At 43.4% G+C, this 22,345-nt stretch overlaps 1 protein-coding gene and 1 long non-coding RNA gene across 4 annotated transcripts in view; one reads left to right on the forward strand and one right to left on the reverse strand.

The window, feature by feature from the left end:
- Positions 1-22,345, reverse strand: part of SACS (sacsin molecular chaperone) — a 108,166-nt gene that overhangs the window by 64,799 nt on the left and 21,022 nt on the right. The window lies entirely within an intron of this gene.
- LOC126940875 (uncharacterized) overlaps positions 1-22,345 on the forward strand; it is an 80,804-nt gene that overhangs the window by 15,167 nt on the left and 43,292 nt on the right. Inside the window, exon 3 of one of the 2 annotated variants that reach the window (XR_007720950.1) lies at positions 2,767-6,144. The exons of the other annotated variant lie outside the window; for it this stretch is intronic. This is a non-coding gene — a long non-coding RNA (uncharacterized LOC126940875). Of the gene's footprint in view, positions 1-2,766; positions 6,145-22,345 lie in introns of those variants that run through there. 2 annotated transcript variants of the gene reach the window in all.

A 22,345-nucleotide genomic window follows, 5' to 3' on the forward strand; every position in this document is an offset into this window, starting at 1 on the left:
ATGTTGGCATGGATGTGGTGAAAAGGAACAGTTACACACTGCTGATGAGAGTGTAAATTAGTACAACCTCTATGGAAAACAGTATGGAGATTTCTTAAAGAACTAAAAGTAGATCTGCCATTCAATCCAGCAATCCTGCTACTGGGTATCCACCCAAAAGAAGAGAAGTCATTATATCAAAAAGACACCTGCACACATATGTTTACCACAGCACAATTCACAGTTGCAAAGATATGGGCTGGGCGCGGTGGCTCATGCCTGTAATCCCAGCACTTTGGGAGACTGAGGCAGGAGAATGGCGTGAACCTGGGAGGCAGAGTTTGCAGTGAGCCGAGATCGCGCCACTGTACTCCAGCCTGGGTGACAGGGTGAGACTTCGTTTCAAGGAAAAAAAAAAAAGATATGGAACCAATCGAAGTCCCCATCAACCAATGAGTGGATAAAAAAAGATGGTGTGTGTATACATATATATATATATACACACACACACATAAAATATATATAAAATATAAAAATATGGTGTGTGTGTATATATACACATACATACATACCACAGGCTACTACTCAGCCATTTAAAAAAACAAAACAAAATAATATCTTTTGCAGCATTTGGATGGAATTGGAGGTCATTATTCAAAGCGAAGTAACTCAGGAGTGGAAAACCAAATATACCATGTTCTCACTTGTAAGTAGGAGCTAAGCTATGGGTACACAAAAGCATACAAAGTGGTACAATGGACACTGGAGACTCAGAAGCAGGGAGGATGGGGGGGGGCTGAGGGATAAAAAACTACATATTGGGTGTAACGTGCACTACTCAGGTGATAAGTGCACTAAAATTTCATACTTCACCACTACACGGTTTATCCAAGTAACCAAAAACCACTTGTATCCCTAAAACTATTAAAACTAAATAAATTTAATATAGTATTTCAGGATGATAAAATACCAAAGAATCAGAAACCAAAAGAAAGTATCATTTGCAAATATCAAATTTTAATCCATGTATTCAAAAAATACATAACATGAGTTTTCTGTGGACAAGGCATGGAGCTGAATGCCTTATATTCTTTACATACTTATTAATAAGATTTTAAACAGAAACTTGTATCAATTACCAAAGACCCATCCATCTGTTAATTACTCCTTAGTACCCTTTACCATTTATCTAAAATACATATGTGTATATGTATATATATGTACGTGTGTATACATATATATATCTTGTGTCTTATATACATATAAATTGCCCAATATATGTCTTATATATATATATGTTGCCCAGTACTTATTAATGCAATTTTAGAGTTGGTTTTGTAAGTAGGAACTAAATGTCTACTAATCAGTATGACTGCAAAATAAAACTCAGAATTGTAAAAAAAAAATATATATATATATATATATATATTTAGTAACATGTGGATTTAGTAACGTGGATATAAAAACAATTTATTTCTGCCCACTGACCAGGGTCACTGGAAAAGGCAAACACTTAGAAAGTCGTCTTTATACCCACACGTTACTAATTTTACTTAATATGATATCTACAAAGAACATGTGCTCTACTTGCCAAACTTCATCCTCTGAATTTAGAAAGATCTGATTCTGTATCTCAGCGGAAAGTTTGAGCTAAGCCTTCTCTAATTAAAGAAAAAGGACGGAATGTGTGTACGAAAGATACGTAGTACATGATTCTCTTTGAAGGACACATTTGCTTCCATCCTCTATGCAGATAAAAGAACAAATTACAATGTCTAAAATCTGTTCTTTTTGTACTCTGCATTTAGCCATCCTCTTCTTCTACTATGAGAAGGATCAATTCTACTCTTTCTGTTTTTTGCTTCTTTTTGCAGGGAGTTGGGGGATGGACAAGGGAGCATTTTAATTTTACATCAAAATATCAAGTTATTTGGCTGCATCTACATATACCAGAAGTCACAATAATATGTGACCACTTTTATACAGCTTTTCTGATATTTATATTTTCTGCAAGTATAGAGTTTTATATTTTCTACAACTTTTCAAGGGATTTGTTTTTTTTCTATTCACTCTACAAGCGTTTAAAAGTTATTCTTTCTACAGGGTATAGAATTTATTCTTTCTATAGAACCTATTTTACTTGGTCTAGGAGCTTCTGTAGGCTTCAAACTGTGTTTGGCTCTGAAAAGAATGACTGCTTTATTTCTGCATCATTTTTCTTCTTACTACTGTTCCAAATCACAACATACTAGAAATAAGAGTAACTTATAGTAAAGGTTCACACATAGATCATTTTTCCTAATTTAAAAAAAAAAATCTTCAGTCTGTTTGCCTCCAAGTTTCCATTTCTACATGGGATTCCACCCCCAGGAGATTTAGCAAATGAGATAATTTAAAATCCTGGCTGGACACAATGGCTCACACTTGTAATCCCAGCACTTTGGGAAGCTGAGGTGGGCACATTGCTTGAGCTCAGGAGTCCTAGATCAGCCTGGGCAAGATGGCAAAACCTCGTCTCTACAAAAAATATAATAATTAGCTGGGGGACTAATTTTATATTTAGTGTGGGGGGGCACACACCTACAGTCTCAGCTACTCAAAAAGCTGAGCTGGGAGGTCAAGGCTGCAATGAGCCGTGATCATCCCACCACACTCCAGCCTGGATGACACAGTGAGACCTTGTCTCAAACAAATAAATAATAAGCAAATAAAATCCTAATGTGTTATGCTGGGTCATACATTTGTGTTGTGTTATTCTCATGAAGAAGCTATCCATTTGTTTTTCAGTGAAGGCAACCATCCCACATCGGGTCTGAAGAGTACTGAGTGCAGCGCCCGCAGATGTTAGGCAGCAAGCGTGTTCGTGTGGTTGTCATGCCCCTCATTCAGGTGTTATGCTGCACACAGGAGTCCCTCCTTCTCCCGCCCAAACCTTCCCTGGGCCACCCTGGGCTCCTCCAGGTGACCACCATGCTGTCTGAGAAGCGCCACCACACGCCTGCACCCCTCAGTGCAGACGCCACCACGGGCCGTGCCTGGGGACCTGGGAATTGCTTTAAAATACCAACACAAGGCAAAGGGTCAATATAAACACAGGTGGCAGAATTTCAATCACTGTGGAATCTGCATACTGAGTTTGTGAATGCTCCCGGTGAGATTTTTCTATACCTCTGTACACGCCTGAAATTTTTCATGATGAAATTCTTAAAAAGAGGTCAAGAGGCACCAAGGTCAGGCAAGGATTACTGTCAGTTCTGGGTGAAGGAGGTGAACATCTAAGCATCTTTCCACAGACTCCAAATGTCTTCCCTTTGCCCCTGAGGCCCTGCCCACCCAGCTCTCCGGCTCAGGTTGGCCTCTTTGGGCAACAGGGCTGTGGTCACTTTGGCTGCAGGTGGAGTTGGCCCATAAGGAGCCCCCACAGGAGCTGGGAGGAAGGAACAGAGTACGGTCAGGGGATTCATTCCCCCTGCAGCGTCACCAGGGCCTGGTTGTGTCCTTCAGCCCAAGGTCACTGTCCTTTTTTTTTTTTTTTTTTTTTTTTTTGAGACGGAGTCTCGGCTCTGTCACCCAGGCTGGAGTGCAGTGGCCGGATCTCAGCTCACTGCAAGCTCCGCCTCCCGGGTTTACGCCATTCTCCTGCCTCAGCCTCCCAAATAGCTAGGACTACAGGCGCCCGCCACCTCGCCTGGCTAGTTTTTTGTATTTTTTGGTAGAGACGGGGTTTCACCGTGTTAGCCAGGATGGTCTCAATCTCCTGACCTTGTGATCCGCCCCTCTCGGCCTCCCAAAGTGCTGGGATTATAGGCGTGAGCCACTGCGCCCGGCCGGTCACTGTCCTTCTCAGGGAGCCTGCTCTACATCGGGACTCTGCCCTTCAAGATTCAAGTAATTGCTCCTCCCTCAGTCCCTCGGGTCTCGAGGGTCATGATGCCATGGCTACTACTTTCCCTAAGTCTCAGGTTGGCTTCTCACGGTTCCGTTTCACCCTTTGCATATAAACCCATGATTGATCCTAACTGGACTGTGGGGTGCCTGTCTGGTAGAATCCTCCACACAGTTTGATCGCCTATTCCATCCAGGAGGGAGAAGGGGAGTCAAACCGACTGTGACAGGTACAGCGTACCAGACTGGCAGAAAAGTACTGCAAAGCGCCCATCAGTGTGGGCTCCCTCCTTTCCTTCCCGAGTTCCTTCACGTGCACATGGAACATAGATCGCTTACCCTTCAGAAGCTGAAAGAGTCAACAATGAGTCACCTTTTGCAGACCAGATGCAGACTGCAAATACTCCAAGGAAGGGCTCAGAATCTCACATGCAGACTGACTTTCCTGTCTCCCAGGATGCAGTAAAATGGAGCCCAGAGCTGGGAGCTGCAGGAAAGCCAAGTCCACCAAGTCCCCCCAACTTGACGAGGACCTCGGATGGTCAGGAGGCATCCTGTTGCCTTTCGACGATTCTTTTCCTAAAGATATTGTGTGGTGCTCATCGGGACTCTAACTGGGCCCTCTCTTTCCATCTTACATTTCCTATGTAATGGCCAAAGACACTAGATAAGCCTCTCCCCAAAACAGACTATGGCATACTTGGACACACGGAGGGATGACAGTGGCAAAAGAAAATCCCTGAAATCAACAAAGTGGGATTAGACAGCCAGGTTTGCAACTAACTGCTTATTAGGCTAAGACAGTGGTGAGCAGCACCTTTCCTAGAACACCTGTGAAATGAGAGGCACTTTGGGGCGCGAGAGTGATTCACACACTTAGAAAATACAGTGCCTCCCATGACTAGGCTTTGTGCTGTTTCTGGAGAAGGGAGACATGATAACAATGGTTGCCTTTTCTCGAGCACTCACTCTGTGTCAGATACGATGTTAAGTGTTTTACATGCATAATCCCTAACAATATTTCCTCATCATATGAAAAAAGTAACTGATTCAAGGCCACACGACTGGCAAATGGCAAAGCTGAGAGTCAAACCAAGGATGTCTGGCTCAAAAGTTTATGCTCTTTCCATTACACAACTTGTTTTCTCCTAAAGGAGGTGGAAGGATATTTGTTGAGAGTTTTGTTTCATTCGGATGCAGAGGTATCTAAGAAAAAGAGGAAAGAGGGAGAAGCCATACAAGACAGGCCCTTCTCTCCCCTCTCCTGGCCACATGTGAAGGACTGGTTTTGAGGCTCTGACAACATAAGATGAAGCCACAGTGTTCATGAAATACTGGGCAGGACTGAGTCCACACAGGGCCACCTCCCTCCCAGAAAGCACAATAAGCACAAGCATCAGGAGAAGCCATTCACCAACCCTCACCAGCCCATCCACAGGTTGCAGTCACCCTGGGCTCACGGGGACATTGGGTGCAGGGGAGAAACGTCTTTCAGAGGGCACCAGCTGCAAAGGCCACGGCAGGGCTCCTGGACCAACAGGCTCAAATGGAAAGAACATGAACAAACTTGTTCCCAAGCCCACGTGAGATGTCACCTCTCCAAGGACACCCAGAAATAGCTGGGGAAGAATTTAAGCAGATGAGAGAAGCATGGAGGTTAAGGTCTTGTCAAGCAAGTTTGGAGTTTGGAGCCATGGAGATATGTGTGTAAATATTCATTGACTATTTATCCTCATGAACTCCTGAAACCTAGGACAGGTGGAATATGGCTAATCCACTTGTTCCTTCTTTGGGTCATGACTCTATTTCTGGGTTACTGGCACTAGGTCATGGCCCCAAGCCCAGTCCACCCGTCCCTCATCACCTGTGTTCGCTGCTCATTTCCTTAGCCCTCTACTGCCCATCTGCTCATCCCTGGCTGCGCTGGTCTGCAGCTACGTGGACCCCATTGATCTGCCTGCTCTCCTGAACACTGGACGCTTCTCTACCATCTCCATTTTTAGTGCTCCCATTGTGATTCCATCAAAAACGTGTATTTCTTCTTTGTCTCTGACTTCTGGCACAGAGCACCTAAAACTCTATGAATTTTCTGAGTGATAGGAGTGTCTTTTGTTATTAATAAAGAACCCTTTTTGGCCTTACCTCAGTGTTCTTGGTATTCTTTTTTTTATTTTTTATTTTTTTATTTTTTTTGAGACAGAGTCTCACACTGTCATCCAGGCTGGAGTGCAGTGGCGTGATCTCGGCTCACTGCAAGTTCTGCTTCTCGGGTTCACGCCATTCTGCCTCAGCCTCCCAAGTAGCTGGGACTACAGGTGCCTGCCACCAAGCCCGGCTAATTGTTTGTATTTTTGGTAGAGACGTGGTTTCACCGTGTTAACCAGGGTGGTCTCGATCTCCTGACCTCGTGATCCACCCGCCTTGGCCTCCCAAAGTGCTGGGATTACTGGTGTGAGCCACGGACCCGGCCTTCTTGGTATTCTTTAGGTAGTTTCCAGATGGGGGCTGGTGGCCAGGGGAACCAACCACGTGATTAACACGCTGGAACTTTCGGTCTCACTCCCGATCTCCAGGGAGGGGAGATGTGCTGGAGATTGAGTTCCATCACCAATGGCCCTCTTTTCCACTACACCTCGTCCTGGGGCCGTGTCTTTGGCCCAGCTATTCAGTTGTAGCAAGAATGCTGCTAAGTTAGTTTAGCGAGACTCCCCTACCTTTAATATCTGATCAGCTTGGCCTGCCATCAGCAAGAATCCCCTACCCTTGACGTCTCTCCTTGGGAATTTCCATGCATTGACCCCTCTGCTCCTTGACTAGAAATCCCCAGCTCTCTTTGCCATATTGGGAGTTGAGCCCAATCTCACCCCTATTGTGTAGTCATGACATCTATTGCAATAGCCCTAAACAAAGTCGTCCTCACCATTTAAACAAATGTCAGAATAATTTGTTCTTTAACACTTACAGTGTCATGACTTGCATAGGATCAGATTCATCATCAGGGCTGGGCACAATGGCTCACACGTGTAATCCCAGCACTTTGGGAGGCTGAGGCGGGTGGATCACCTGAGGTCAGAAGTTTGAGACCAGCTTGGCCAAGATGGTGAAATCCCATCTCTGCTAAAAATACCAAAAAAATTAGCCAGGTGTGGTGACGCACACCTGTAGTCCCAGCTACTCGGGAGGCTGAGGCAGAAGGGTCACCTGAACCCGGGAGACAGAGGCTGTCGTGAGCCGGGATCGTGTCACTGCACTCCGGACTGGGTGACAGAGCAAGAATCCCTCTCAAAAACAAACAAAAATTTCATCATTGGACTCCTGGACCTCTCATCTTATCACTGGATCCTGGGACCTCTCCTACCCAGACACACACCTTTGAAGCCTTTTTCTTCAGTTCTGACTGATAGATTAGGGATCCGTTCATCAGTCCAACTCCTAAGCCAGTGCTCCAGGTAAAGACAGACTTTGATTTTTAAGATTCTGAGTATACTGTAGAAGCTGGGTTAGAGGAGTCCCAGGCTTCTCTGTTCATTCGACAGAAAGGCTGGGTCAGAGTCCCGGGCTTCTCTGTTTATTAGATATAGAGGCTGGGTCAGAGTCCTAGGCTTCATTGCTTGCAAAGTATCATTAGTTAAGAGTATGGGAGCTTCTCGGTCACTGAAACCCCCTTCCCAAGCCCTTGATGGCTGTATGCTCCACCACTAGGACCACTAGGGCAGGCACTCTGTCCACTTCATTCCTTATGGCATAATTTTGCTAAGGATAATTTGGAACTTTGATGGCTTCCCCAGACAGGCTCCTTTGAGACCTCCCCCTTCCTATCGCCTCTGTCCCTCTTTCCTCCTTCTACCACCTTTGATCTTCCCTTCAGTTCCTTTGAATCCTTTAATACGTTGCCTTTGAAACCCCTACTTCTCCACCATCCATCTATCCACTTCCACCAGAACTTTCCCTTCCCACTCCAGCCCCCCACCTCCCTACAATCACTGGAATCTTAGACCTCCTACCCACATCAGGAGCTCTCAAAGGACCCCCAAAAGCAATCAGATATATAAGCAAATGAAAATCTTACAAGTCTCCTCCACAAATATTGGTGGAAAGCATTAGCCCTCGTACTGAGCAGGTAACCTTACCTTATTCCATCTGTCAGAAACACAATGCAGATAAAAATAGGAAGCAGGGCAAAGATGAAAGCCAAGTATTTTATATAAACCTGTGAATTTTGTTTTACTCTTTTTACCTGACATGTGGCTAAAATATTAGAATGAAAGCTACAAGGTCTCTATTGCACCTGTATGTAAGTTTATATACGTATGAATGTATGTATGCATGCATGTTATGTATGTATGGTATTTTTCTACTTCTGCATGGGATTGCCAAGTTAATTTATAAAATCCCTTAAAGGATTTCTATTCACATTGGCTTAGAGATAAATCAGAACTCATATAAATTCAGGCCGGGAACAGTGGTTCATGCCTGTAATCCCAGCACTTTGGGAGACCGAGGCGGACAGATTATTTGAAGTCAGGAGCTCGCGACCAGTCTGGCCAACATGATGAAACCCTGTCTCTACTAAAAACACAAAATTAGCCAGGTATGGTGGCGGGTGCCAGTAATCCCAGCTACTTGGGAGGCTGAGGCAGGAGAATTGCTTGAACCCAGGAGGCAGAGGTTGCAGTGAGCCAAGAGTGTGCCACTGCACTCCAGCCTGGGCGACAGAGCCAGATTCTGTCTCAAACCAAAAAAAAAAAACTTATATAAATTCAATATCCTAAAACTCCCAGAAATCCAGATGCTAACCCAAATGTTTTTCAAGTTCACATGATTTGAGTAAATGTTTAATAACTAAGACTAGTTTGGAAGTACTGGTTTAATAAAAATGAATGATCAGCATTAAATATAAGCATTATTCTTGGATTTACAGCCAATTAAGGTAAAATTATAACCACTAGATGTTTAAGATTATTCTTTAAATTATAAATTTAACCTAAGAACAAGTGTGTAAGTGAAGATGCAGTAAAAATGAATTGCTTGATATACATTATTTCATGTATATCAAGCAGTAAAACAAATAGAAACCCACATATTTAAATCTTTTCACTTTTTTTTTAAATTTTGTGATACATGCCTAACATATGTATGTTAACTGAAAATAGTTAACAGGGAAAAAACTTAAGATGATGGCTAGCTTTGTATAATGTTATAATATGTTTGCTAAAAACAGTTTCTAAAATCTTTTTGGCAACCAGCAGCCTTAGAGTTATACTAAGTAATAGACATTCATTAGCAATTTCTAAGCAATCTCAAGTACTGAAACATTAATTACAAAGCCTAAGTTTAAGATTACATAATTTTGGCTTCTTATTCTTATATGGTCTAGGAGGCCTATGTATTTAGGCTTGTTAATAAATATGAAAAATTATGCTATAAGACAGCATAATCCTATAATAATTGTGAGATTGTAGATTCATAAAACTTGCTAGCCTTCTACAGAACGCTGGTACACAACAGACAATTGACAGTTGTCTACTTCCTTGTTCTTTCTGTTAAAGGTGCTAATGGTTAAAAATTATAATCCATATTTGTAAAGGAAACTACTGCAGTTAATAAGGGTGAGGTGAAACAACTTTGTTTGCAAAGTATATTTTCATTAAGGGAAAAGAGAGTAATTTTATTCTAAAGTAAAATGACTGGTTGTTCCAGAATGAGAAAGAAACAAATATAGGACAAAACTTGAATAACTATAAAAAGTTGTAGAACGTTTGTGAGAAATATTGCAAAAGGAATCTTATCTCACGTGGCCAAAACTAAGATTGGATGAATTTATTTATAAGATTTCTTTTTTTTTAATGCATTTCAGTCTCTGTAAAATGACAAAGTTTTCTTGGATTATTGATATGCTCTTAATAACATATTGTAAAAAGGTTTTCTTTATCTTTTGAGTAATCCACCTGGGAAACCAAGATTCTATGTCTTCTGAGAATAATTTCCTGTCCTAACCTTTACCATGTCCTTGGCAATTTAAAAGGACCAAGTCTTCTCACATTTAAGAGCTAAGGTTTTTTACAATTATGTTACCACCTCTATTTACTTTTGAATACTGTTATTGTCATACCAAAGAAAAGAGTCAAACTCTGTTCCCAGTCAAACTTCTGTTCCCAGAAGGAAATAAGCAAAGAAATCTCCAAAGGACCAAAAACCCCCAGGTTATCAGTTATGTCCCCTTCAAGCTTTAGGGGGAGGGGAATTTGGCCCAACCCGGTACATGTCCCCTTCTCCCTGTCTGATTTAAAGCAGATCAAGCTTCCTGGGGAAGTTTTCAGATGATCCTGATAGGTACATAGATGTCCTACAGGGTCTAGGGCAAACCTTCGACCTCACGTGGAGAGATGTCATGCTACTGTTAGATCAAACCCTGGCCTTTAATGAAAAGACTGCAGCTTTAGCTGCAGCCCGAGAGTTTGGAGATACTTGGTATCTTAGTCCAGTAAATGATAGAATGACAGCAGAAGAAAGGGACAAACTCCCTAGCGGTCAGCAAGCCATCCCCAGTATGGATCCCCACTGGGACCTTGACTCAGATCATGGGGACTGGAGTCGTAAACATCCACTGACCTGTGTTCTAGAAGGACTAAGGAGAATTAGGAAAAAGCCCATGAGTTATTCAATGATGTCCACCATAACTCAGGGAAAGGAAGAAAATCCTGCCTTTCTCTAGCGACTACGGGAGGCCTTAAGAAAATATACTCCCCTGTCACCCGAATCACTCAAGGGTCAAGTGATTCTAAAAGATGAGTTTATTACCCTATCAGTCACAGATATCAGGAGAAAGCTCCAAAAGCAAGCCCTGGGCCCTGAAAAAAATTTGGAGGCATTATTAAACCGGGCAACATCGGTGTTCTATAATAGGGACCAAGAGGAACAGGCCCAAAAGGAAAAGCAAGATCAGAGAAAGGCCACAGCCTTAGTCATGGCCCTCAGTCAAACAAACCTTGGTGGTTCAGAGAGGACAGAAAACAGAGCAGGCCAATCACCTAGTAGGGCTTTGTTATCAGTGTGGTTTACTAAGACACTTTAAAAAAGATTGTCCAATGAGAAACAAGCTGCCCCCTCACCCATGTCCACTATGCCGAGGCAATCACGGGAAGGCGCACTGCCCCAGAGGATGAAGGTTCTCTGAGTCAGAAGCCCCCAACCAGATGATCCAACAACAGGACTTAGGGTGCCCAGGGCAAGTGCCAGCTCATGTCATCACCCTCAGTGAGCCCTGGGTATGTTTAACCATTGAGGGCCAGGAAATTGACTTCCTCCTGGACACTGGCACGACCTTCTCAGTGTTAATCTCCTGTCCTGGATGACTGTCCTCAAGGTCTGTTACTATCGAGGAATCCTGGGACAGCCTGTAACCAGGTATTTCTCTCACCTCCTCAGTTGTAATTCGGAGACTTTGGTCTTTTCATATGCCTTTCTTGTGATGCCTGAAAGTCCTACACCCTTATTAGGGAGGGATATATTAGCCAAGACTGGAGCTATTATCTACATGAATATGGGGAACAAGTTACCCATTTGTTGTCCCCTACTTGAGGAGGGAGTCAACCCTGAAGTCTGGGCATTGGAAGGACAATTTGGAAGGGCAAAAAATGCCCACCCAGTCCAAATCAGGCTAAAAGATCCTACCACTTTTCCTTATCAGAGGCAATATCGCTTAAGGCCTGAAGCTCATAAAGGATTACAGAATATTGTTAAACATTTAAAAGCTCAAGGCTCAGTAAGGAAATGCAGCAGTCCCTGCAACACCCCAATTCTAGGAGTACAAAAACCAAATGGTCAGTGGAGACTAGTGCAAGATCTTAGACTCACCAATGAGGCAGTAATTCCTCTATATCCAGTTGTACCCAACCCCGATACCCTGCTCTTTCAAATACCAGAGGAAGCAGAATGGTTCACTGTTCTGGACCTCAAGGGTGCCTTCTGTATTCCCCTGCACTCTGACTCCCAGTTTCTCTTTGTCTTTGAGGATCCCACAGACCACACGTCCCAACTTATGTGGGCGGTCTTGCCCCAAGGGTTTAGGGATAGCCCTCATCTGTTTGGTCAGGCACTGGCCCAAGATCTAGGCCACTTCTCAAGTCCAGGCACTCTGGTCCTTCAGTATGTGGATGATTTGCTTTTGACTACCAGTTCAGAAGCCTCATGCCAGCAGGCTACTCTAGATCTCTTGAACTTTCTAGCTAATCAAGGGTACAAGGGGTCTAGGTTGAAGGCCCAGCTTTGCCTACAGCAGGTCAAATATCTAGGCCTAATCTTAGCCAGAGGGACCAGGGCCCTCAGCAGGGAACGAATACAGCCTGTACTGGCTTATCCTCACCCTAAGACATTAAAATAGTTGCGGGGGTTCCCTGGAATTACTAGCTTTTGCCGACTATGGATCCCTGGATACAGCGAGATAGCCAGGCCCCTCTATACTCTAACCAAGGAAACCCAGAGGGCAAAATACTCATCTAGTAGAATGGGAACCAGAGGCAGAAACAACCTTCAAAACTTTAAGGCAGGCCCTAGTACAAGCTCCAGCTTTAAGCCTGCCCACAGGACAAAACTTCTCTTTATATGTCACAGAGAGAGCAGGTATAGCTCTTGGAGTCCTTACTTAGACTCGTGAGAGAACCCCACAACCAGTGGCATACTTAAGTAAGGAAACTGATGTAGTAGCAAAAGGCTGGCCTCATTGTTTATGGGGAGTTGCGGCAGTGGCTGTCTTAGTGTCAGAGGATATCAAGATAATATAAGGAAAGGATCTCGCTGTCTGGACTACTCGTGATGTAAATGGCATATTAGGTGCCAAAGGAAGTTTATGGCTATCAGACAACCGCCTACTTAGATACCAGGCGCTACTCCTTGAGGGACCAGTGCTTCCAATACGTATGTGTGTGGTCCTCAACCCTGCCACTTTTCTCCCAGAGAATAGGGAACCAATCGAGCATGACTGCCACCAAATTATAGTCCAGACTTATGCCACCCGAGATGATCTCTTAGAAGTCCCCTTAGCTAATCCTGACCTTAACCTATATACTAATAGAAGTTCATTTGTGGAGAATGGGATACGAAGGGCAGATTATGCCATAGTTAGTGATGTAACTGTACTTGAAAGTAAGCCTCTTCCTCCAGGGACCAGCGCCCAGTTAGCAGAACTAGTGGCACTTACCCGAGCCTTAGAACTGGGAAAGCGAAAAAGAATAAATGTGTATACAGATAGCAAGTACGCTTATCTAATCCTACATGCCCATGCTGCAATATGAAAGAAAAGGGAGTTCCTAACCTCTGGGAACCCCCATTAAATACAACAAGTAAATCATGGAGTTACTGCACGCAGTGCAAAAACCCAAGGAGGTGGCAGTCTTATGCTGCCGAAGCCATCAAAAAGGGGAAGGAGAAGGGAGAACAGCAGTATAAGCAGCAGACAGAGGCAGGGAAAGACCAGCAGAAAGGAAAGAGAAAGAGACAGAAAGTCAGAGAGAGAGAGAGAGGAAGAAACAGAGAGACAAAAAGGAGGAGTCAAAGAAAGAGGAAGAGAGAGACAAAGAGGGAATCAGAAAGAGAGATGAAGTCAGAGAGAAAGTGAAAGATAGAAGTAGTAAAGAAAAAACAGTGTACCCTATTCCTTTAAAAGCCCCCAGGGTAAATTTCTAAATGTCTACCTAGCCAAGGCATATTCTTCCTATGTGGAGCATCGACCTGTATCTGCCTCCCCACTAACTGGACAGGCGCCTGCGCCTTGGTCTTTCTGAGTCCCAACATTAATATTGCCCCAGGAAATCAGACCTTATCAGTACCCCTCAAAGCTCAAGTCTGTCAGCACAGAGCCATGCAACTGATACCCCTACTTATAGTGTTACTAGGCTACTGCTACAGGAACCAGAATAGCCGGTTTATCTACTTCATTATCCTACTACCACACACTCTCAAAGGATTTCTCAGACAGTTTGCAAGAAATAACGAACTCTATCCTTACTTTACAATCCCAAATAGACTCTTTAGCAGTAGTGACTCTCCAAAACTGCTGAGGCCTAGACCTCCTCACGGCTGAGAAAGGAGGACTCTGCACCTTCTTAGGGGAAGAGTGTTGTTTTTACACTAACCAGTCAGGGATAGTACAAGATGCCACCTGGCATTTACAGGAAAAGGCTTCTGAAATCAGACGATGCCTTTCAAACTCTTATATCAACCTCTGGAGTTGGGCAACATGGCTTCTCCCCTTTCTAGGTCCTGTGGCAGCCATCTTGCTGTTACTCGCCTTTGGGCCCTGTATTTTTAAACTTCTTGTCAAATTTGTTTCCTCTAGAATCAAGGCCATCAAGCCTCAGACGGTCTTACAAATGGAACCCCAAATAAGTCCAACTAACAACTTCTACCAAGGACCCCTGGACCGACCCACTGGCACTTTCACTGGCCTAGAGAGCTCCCCTCTGGAGGACACTACAACTGCAGGGTCCCTTCATCGCCCCTATCCATCAGGAAGTAGCTAGAGCAGTCATCGGCCAAATTCCCAACAGCAGTTGGGGTGTCCTGTTTAGAGGGGGGATTGAGAGGTGAAAACATGCTAGCAGCCCTCACTCTCGGCACCTCCTCAGGCTCAGCTTCCATTCTGGTGGTGCTTGAGGAGCCCTTCAGCCCACCATGGCACTGTGGGAGCCCCTCTCTGGGCTGGCCGAGGCCACAGTCAGCTCCCTCTGCTTGCAGGGAGGTGTGGAGGGAGAGGCACAGGCGGGAGCTGGGGCTGTGCATGGCGCTCGAGGGCCAGTGCGAGTTCCGGGTAGGGGTGGCCTTGGCAGGCCCTGCACTCAGAGCGGCCAGCCAGCACCGCTGGCCCCCAGCAGTGAGGGGCTTAGCACCCACGCCAGCAGCTGCAGAGGATATGCCGGGTCCTCCAGCAGTGCCAGCCTACCAGTGCTACACTCGAATTCTCACCAGGCCTCAGCTGCCTCCCTGCGGGGCAGGGCTCGGGATCTGCAGCTCACCATGCCCGAGTCTCCCCCTCCCCACCCCATGGGCTCCTATGCAGCCCGAGCCTCCCCAACGAGCGCCGCCTCCTGCGCCCATCGACTGCCCAAGGGCTGAGGAGTGCAGGCGCATGGCGCGGGACTGGCAGATAGCTCCGCCTGTAGCCCTGGTGCAGGATCCACTAGGTGAAGCCAGCTGGGCTCCTGAGTCTAGTAGGTACTTAGAGAACCTTTATGTCTAGCTAAGGGATTGTAAATACACCAGTCAGCACCCTGGGTCTAGCTCAAGGTTTGTAAATACACCAATCAGTACTCTGTATCTAGCTAACCTAGTGGGGACTTGGAGAACTTTTCTATCTAGCACTCTGTGTCTAGCTAAAAGACTGTAAATGCACCCATCAGCACTCTGTGTCTAGCCCAAGGTTTGTAAACACACCAATCAGCACTCTGTGTCTAGATCAAGGTTTGTAAATGCACCAATCAGTGCTCTGTGTCTAGCTAATATCTAGTGGGGACTTGGAGAACCTTTATCTCTAGCTAAGGGATTGTAAATACACCAATCAGCACCCTGGACCTAGCTCAAGGTTTGTAAATACACCAATCAGTACTCTGTATCTAGCTAACCTAGTGGGGACTTGGAGAACTTTTCTGTCTAGTACTCTGTGTCTAGATAAAGGATTATAAATGCACCAATCAGCACTCTGTGTCTAGCTCAGGGATTACAAACACATCAATCAGCACTCTGTCAAAATGGACCAATCAGCTCTCTGTAAAATGGACCAATCAGCTCTCTGTAAAAGAGACCAATCAGCAGGATGTGGGTGGGGTCAGATAAGGGAATAAAAGCAGGCTGCCTAAGGCAGCAGTGGCAACCTGCTCAGGTCCCCTTCTACACTGTGGAAGCTTTGTTCTTTTGCTCTTTGCAAAAAATCTTGCTGCTGCTCACTCTTTGGGTCCACGCTGCCTTTATGAGCTGTAACACTCACCGCGAAGGTCTGCAGCTTCACTCCTGAGGCCACTGAGACCATGAACCCACCAGGAGGAATAACCAACTCCGGACAGGAGGATCAAACAACTCCAGACACGCCGCCTTAAGAGCTGTAACACTCACTGCGAAGGTCTGAAGCTTCACTCCTGAAGCCAGTGAGACCACAAACCCACCAGAAGGAAGAAACTCCAAACACGTCCAAACATCAGAAGGAACAAACTCCAGACACACCATCTTTAAGAACTGTAACACTCACCACAAGGGTCCGTGGCTTCATTCTTGAAGTCAGTGAGACCAAGAACCCACTAATTCTGGACACACTGACATGCCCAAACATGTCTTGTACTGTAATGGACAGCCTCTCCCCACCTAATTAGCCATATTCAATTTTAAACAGTAGCCAATCAGGTCAGTTTAGATAGTACACTCCTACTCCAGTCAATGGGGACAGGACACAGAAGCACGGACTAACCATGTTAGGGAAAAAACCCCCTTCCCTCCTTTGTTTGGTGGGTTCTCACAGTGGCCAAAAGTGTGAGCGGCACCCTTCTGCAGAAGTAAATTTGCCTTGCTGAGAAATCCTTTGAGTGCTCGTTTTCCTTGTGACTGTGAGCTCTTGTTTCTAACATCCCCCATCAGAGACATGCTAGCCCCTAGATAAGCCCCCTCCAGCCAGGAAGATGCCAGCCTCAAGGTAACCTCCCCTCCTATGAGAGAGCTTCCAACCCTGCCATAAACTTCTCCACACACAAACATTCCAAGCTTGTTATAAGCCCCCTCACCCTAAAACCAATATATACTCTTAGCCTGTAAGAGAAAGTGCTCCTGACTGCAATCAGTCAGGGGTGCCTCTCAGGTTTTAACTACAGAAAACCTGTCTTTGACTGCCAAGCCACGTTTCATGCTTCTTTCCTCTTTCTTTAACTCTCACAATTATCTCCTGGATCTGGGAAGGAAGGAAGGAAAACAAACGGGGGAAGGGGATTCTCTGTGGAATGTGGATTTTTCCTGCAAGAGATTTAGCACAGCAATTTCAAGGTATGGCAAGGAAATATATTTTGGGGTTAAATCTTTTTCCCTTGTCTCATAATGTTATGCCAGAGTGAGACTGAATTGTAAGTCACAATATAGGGTCAAATATAACCCATCTGATGAGAATTTATGGTTTATAGGGCATGAATCCCTAGACCCCTTAGATAGGAATTTGGGTAAGATAAAAATCAGAGCTTAGTCCTCAGTCACTTTGGTAAAATAGGTAGCTAAGCATTGTTTCACACCAACCTAACATCCTATTTAGTCAAATGTTCAAACCTCTTGACATTTTTGACAATTTTGCCTTCCCCAAATCAAATCCTAAACAAAACCTTGATCTACAATTGACCTTGAGTTTTCCCATACGGCCCTTGGAAAATCCTCCCAAATTTGTTCTTTCACCTTGTAAATAGAGTGATGTTAAAAATTATTAAGTTTATTTGATATGTTGAACTGAACGATAAACATTATCAAATAAAAAAAGATACCTAACTTTTACTAGGTTACATTCAAATGGGTAAATATTATTAATAGAAATATTTTGGAAATTATAAGAAGTTCCTAGAAAATGTGTCAATACCTGCATTGTCCATGACATGTCCTGGTATAATATTTTTAATCGTAATTCTAGTTACTGTTTTAAAATGTTACACATATAAAAGAAAAAGATTTTGGGCCCCCAAAATCGCTAAGGAAAAGTCAAGCTTGGAACTGCTTAGGGCCAGCCTGCCTCCCATTCTGTTCAAAGTCACTCCTCTGCTCACTGAGATAGATGCATGTCTGATTTGCCTCCTCCGGCTTAATCAGAAACTCAAAAGAATGTAACCACTTGTGTATCACCTATGACCTGGAAGCTCCCTCCCCACTTCCAGTCTTCCTGCCTTTGCTTAAAGTTGTCCCACCTTTCCAGACCAAACCAATGTATTTCTTACATATATTGATGGATGTCTCATGTCTCCCTTAATGTATAAAACCAACCTGTGCCCTGACCTCCTTGGGCACACGTCATCAGGACTTCCTGAGAGGCTGTGTCATGGACACAGCCTTGGCAAAATTAACTTTGGCAAATCAACCTTGGCAAAATTAACTTTCTAAATTAACTAAGACCTATCTCAAATTTGGGGGGTTCACGTGTGCCACAGAAATAACAAAATTTCCTTGCCAAATAAACTTTCATTAGTTTTTTAACCATCTTAAGGCTTTTGCATCATTTTTGTTTTACTTTCTACTGTGATGCTTTTCCAGAAGCATCTGTAATCAACTACAGGCCGAAGTGCTTGTCCTCAACAAACAGGGACTGCCTCAGAGACCCATGGAAAGAACTAAGCCAGGTACTCTGGGAACAGACTCCTAATGGCATTCCTTATTAACTTTGAAGCCACACTACTAGACTAAGAGTTTCCAGAGGCCAGGCATGGTGGCTCCCACCTCTAATCCAGCACTTTGGGGGGCCAAGGCAGGCGGATCACGAGGTCAGGAGATGGAGACCATCCTGGCTAACATGGTGAAACCCCATCTCTACAAAAAATACAAAAAATTAACCGGGTGTTGTGGTGGGCGCCTGTAGTCCCAGCTACTTGGGAGGCTGAGGCAGGAGAATGGCGTGAACGCAGGAGGCGGAGCTTGCAGTGAGCTGAGATCAAGCCACTGCATTCCAGCCTGGCGACAGAGCGAGACTCCGTCTCAAAAAAAAAAAAAAAGGAAGTTTCCAGAGATCTAGTAGAGAAGCTATAGATTCCTAAAATTGCTAACCTCAGATCAAGCAGAACAAGAATTAATTACATGGGACTGAATGAACTAACAAATGATTGTAATGGCTTTTGTTTGGAATATTGCGGTTGGATTTAAGAAATTTCTTTCCTTTTCTGTTAAGCTATCTGTAACTGTTAAGCTACCTATAATTCACAATCTATACCATGCAATTTAGTGATTATGCCTTTGTAAACAAAAATAAAGCATTTGTCTTTGCCTTCCCACCTAATCCCTCCAGAATTCAGAAACTCATCTTCATGGTTATATAGTTATTTGCATAAGTTCAATAGGAATCTGTTCCCCTTGTAGCAAGACATAATTGGAAACTTTGGCCATATGACAAAGGCTTTGACTGGAATGTCATATTTGAGAATGATATGCACAGAATCAGATATAAGCAGACAGTTCTAAGGAATGAAGGTTGACTTTATGGAGAGAATGCTTACAAAGCCCTCTCGGGAAACCTGCCTGGTACCTTGCTTATGGAGTTCCCAGCCTTTCAGAAGAGTAAAGAAGGTCATTATCTGGCAGGCCCAGGAACCTTAGCACCTAGAAAAGAGAGGAATTCACACAAATATATAGGTATTGTAGATAAAGTCTGAGAGCAAGTTCTTAGCATGGCTTCCTAACCTGCAGTTGCTTTCCAAAAGTTTAATCTGGGCTGGACTTGATGGCTCATGCCTATAACCCCAGCACTTTAGGAGGCTGAGGTGGGCAGATCATGAGGTCAGGAGTTCGAGACCAGCCTGGCCAACATGGTGAAACTCGTCTTTACTAAAAATACAAAAAAAATTAGCTGGGCATGGTGGCAGATGCCTGTAATCCCAGCTACTTGGGAGGCTGAGGCAGGAAAATCGCTTGAACCCAGAAGGCGGAGGTTTCAGTGAGCTGAGACCGCACCACTGCACTCTAGCCTGGGCAACAGAGCGACAGAGTGAGATTCCATCTGAAAAAAAAAAAAAAAGTTTAATCTGAAATTCCTTGTCACAAGTTTCAGCAAAGCAAACTTTAAAAAACTCACATCTTTGTTGTTTGGAATAGTTTCAAAAGCAATGGTACCAGCTCCTCTTTGTACCTCTGGTAAAATTCAGCTGGTCCTGGGCTTTTTTTTGGTTGGTAGGCTATTAGTTTCTGCCTCAATGTCAGAACTGGTTTTTGGTCTATTCAGGGATTCGAATTATTCCTGGTTTAGTCTTGGGAGGGTGTATATGTCCAGATATTTATCCATCTTCTCTAGATTTTCTAGTTTATTTGGGTAGAGGTGTTTATACTATTCTCTGATGGTAGTATGTATTTCTGTGGGATCAGTGGTGATATTCCCTTTATCATTTTTTTATTATGTCTATTTGATTCCCCTCTCTTTTCTTCTTTATTAGTCTGGCTAGTGGTCTATTTTGTTAATCTTTTCAAAAAAACAGCTCCTGGATTCATTGACATTTTGGAGGGTTTTTCATGTCTCTATCTCCTTCAGTTCTACTCTGATCTTTATTATTTCTTGTCTTCTGCTAGCTTTTGAATTTGTTTGGTCTTGCTTCTCTAGTTCTTTTAATCTTAATGTTAGGGTGTGAATTTCAGATCTTTCCCGCTTTCTCCTGTGGGCATTTAGTGCTATACATTTCCCTCTAAACGCTGCTTTAGCAGCATCCCAGAGATTCCGGTACATTGTGTCTTTGTTCTCATTGGTTTCAACGAACTTATTCATTTCTGCCTTAAGTTTGTTATTTACCCAGTAGTCATTCAGGAGCAGATTGTTTAGTTTCCATTTAGTTGTGCAGTTTTGGGTGAGTTTCTTAATCCTGAGTTCTAATCCGATTGCACTGTGGTCTGAAAGGCTGTTATGATTTAGGTTCTTTTGCATTTGCTGAGGAGTGTTTCACTTCCAATTATGTGGTCAATTTTTAGTGCGATATGGTGCTGAGAAGAATGTATATTCTGTTGCTTTGGGGTGGAGAGTTCTGTAGATGTTGGATGCAAGGTTGGTTCAACATATACAAATCAATAAACGTAATCTATCACATAAAGAGAACCAATGACAAAAAAACACATGATTATCTCAATAGATGCAGAAAAGGCCTTTGATAAAATTCAACACCCCTTCATACTAAAAATTCTCAATAAACTAGGCATTGATGGAACGTATCTCAAAATAATAACAGCTATTTATAACAGACCCACAGCCGATATCATACTGAATGGGCAAAAGCTGGAAGCATTCCTTTTGAAACCCAGCATAAGACAAGGATGCCCTCTCTCACCACTCTTATTCAAAATAGTATTGGAAGTTCTGGCCAGGGCAATCAGGCAAGAGAAAGAAACAAAGGGTATTCAAATAGGAAGAGAGGAAGTCAAATTGTCCCTGTTTGCAGATGACTTGATTGCATATTTGGAAAACCCCATCGTCTCAGCCCAAAATCTACTTAAGCTGATAAGCAACTTCAGCAAAGTCTCAGGACACAAAATCAATATGAAAAAATCACAAGCATTTCTATAGACCAATAATAGAGAGCCAAATCATGAGTGAACTCTCATTCACAATTGCTACAAAAAGAATAAAATACCTAGGAATACAACTTACAAGGGATGTGAAGGAGCTCTTCAAGGAGAACTACAAACCACTGCTCAAGGAAATATGAGAGGACACGAACAAATGGAAAAACATTCCATGCTCATGGATAGGAAGAATCAATATTGTGAAAATAGCCATACTGCCCAAAGTAATTTATAGATTCAATGCTATCCTCATCAAGCTACCATTGATTTTCTTCAAAGAATTAGAAAAAACTACTTGAAATTTCATATGAAACCAAAAAAGAGCCCATATAGCCAAGACGATCCTAAGCAAAAATAACAAAGCTGGAGGCATCACACTACCAGACTTCAAACTATACTACAAGTCTACAGTAGCCAAAACAGCATGGTACTGGTACCAAAACAGATATATAAACCAATGGAACAGAACAGAGGCCTCAGAAATAATGCCACACGTCTACAACCATCTGATCTTTGACAAACCTGACAAAAACAAGCAGTGGGGAAAGGATTCCCTATTTAATAAATTGTATTGGGAAAACTGACAAGCCATTTGCAGAAAACTGAAACTGGACCCCTTCCCTATACCTTATACAAACATTAACTCAAGATGGATTAAAGACTTAAATGTAAGACCTAAAACCATAAAAATCCTAGAATACCTAGGCAATACCATTTAGTACATAGGCATGGGCAAAGACTTCATGACTACAACACCAAAAGCAATGGCAACAAAAGCCAAAATAGACAAATGGAGTCTAATTAAACTAAAGAGCTTTTGCACAACAAAAGAAACTATCATCAGAGTGAACAGGCAACCTTATAGAATGGGAGAAAACTTTTGCAGTCTATCCATCTGACAAAGGGCTGCTCTCCTGAATCTACAAGGAACTTAAACAAATTTACAAGAAAAAAAACAACCTCATCCAAAAGTGGACAAAGGATATAAACAGACACTTCTCAAAAGAAGATATATAAGTGGCCAACAAGCATATGAAAAAAAGCTCATCACTGGCCATTACAGAAATGCAAATCAAAACCACAATGAGATACCATCTCACGCCAGTTAGAATGGTAATCATCAAAAAGTCAGGAAACAACAGATGCTGGAGAGGATATGGAGAAATAGGAACACTTTTACACTGTTGGTGGGAGTGTAAATTAGTTCAACCATTGTGGAAGACAG

The sequence above is a fragment of the Macaca thibetana genome, chromosome 17 (assembly GCF_024542745.1).
Source record: "Macaca thibetana thibetana isolate TM-01 chromosome 17, ASM2454274v1, whole genome shotgun sequence".
NCBI classification, from domain to species: domain Eukaryota; kingdom Metazoa; phylum Chordata; class Mammalia; order Primates; family Cercopithecidae; genus Macaca; species Macaca thibetana.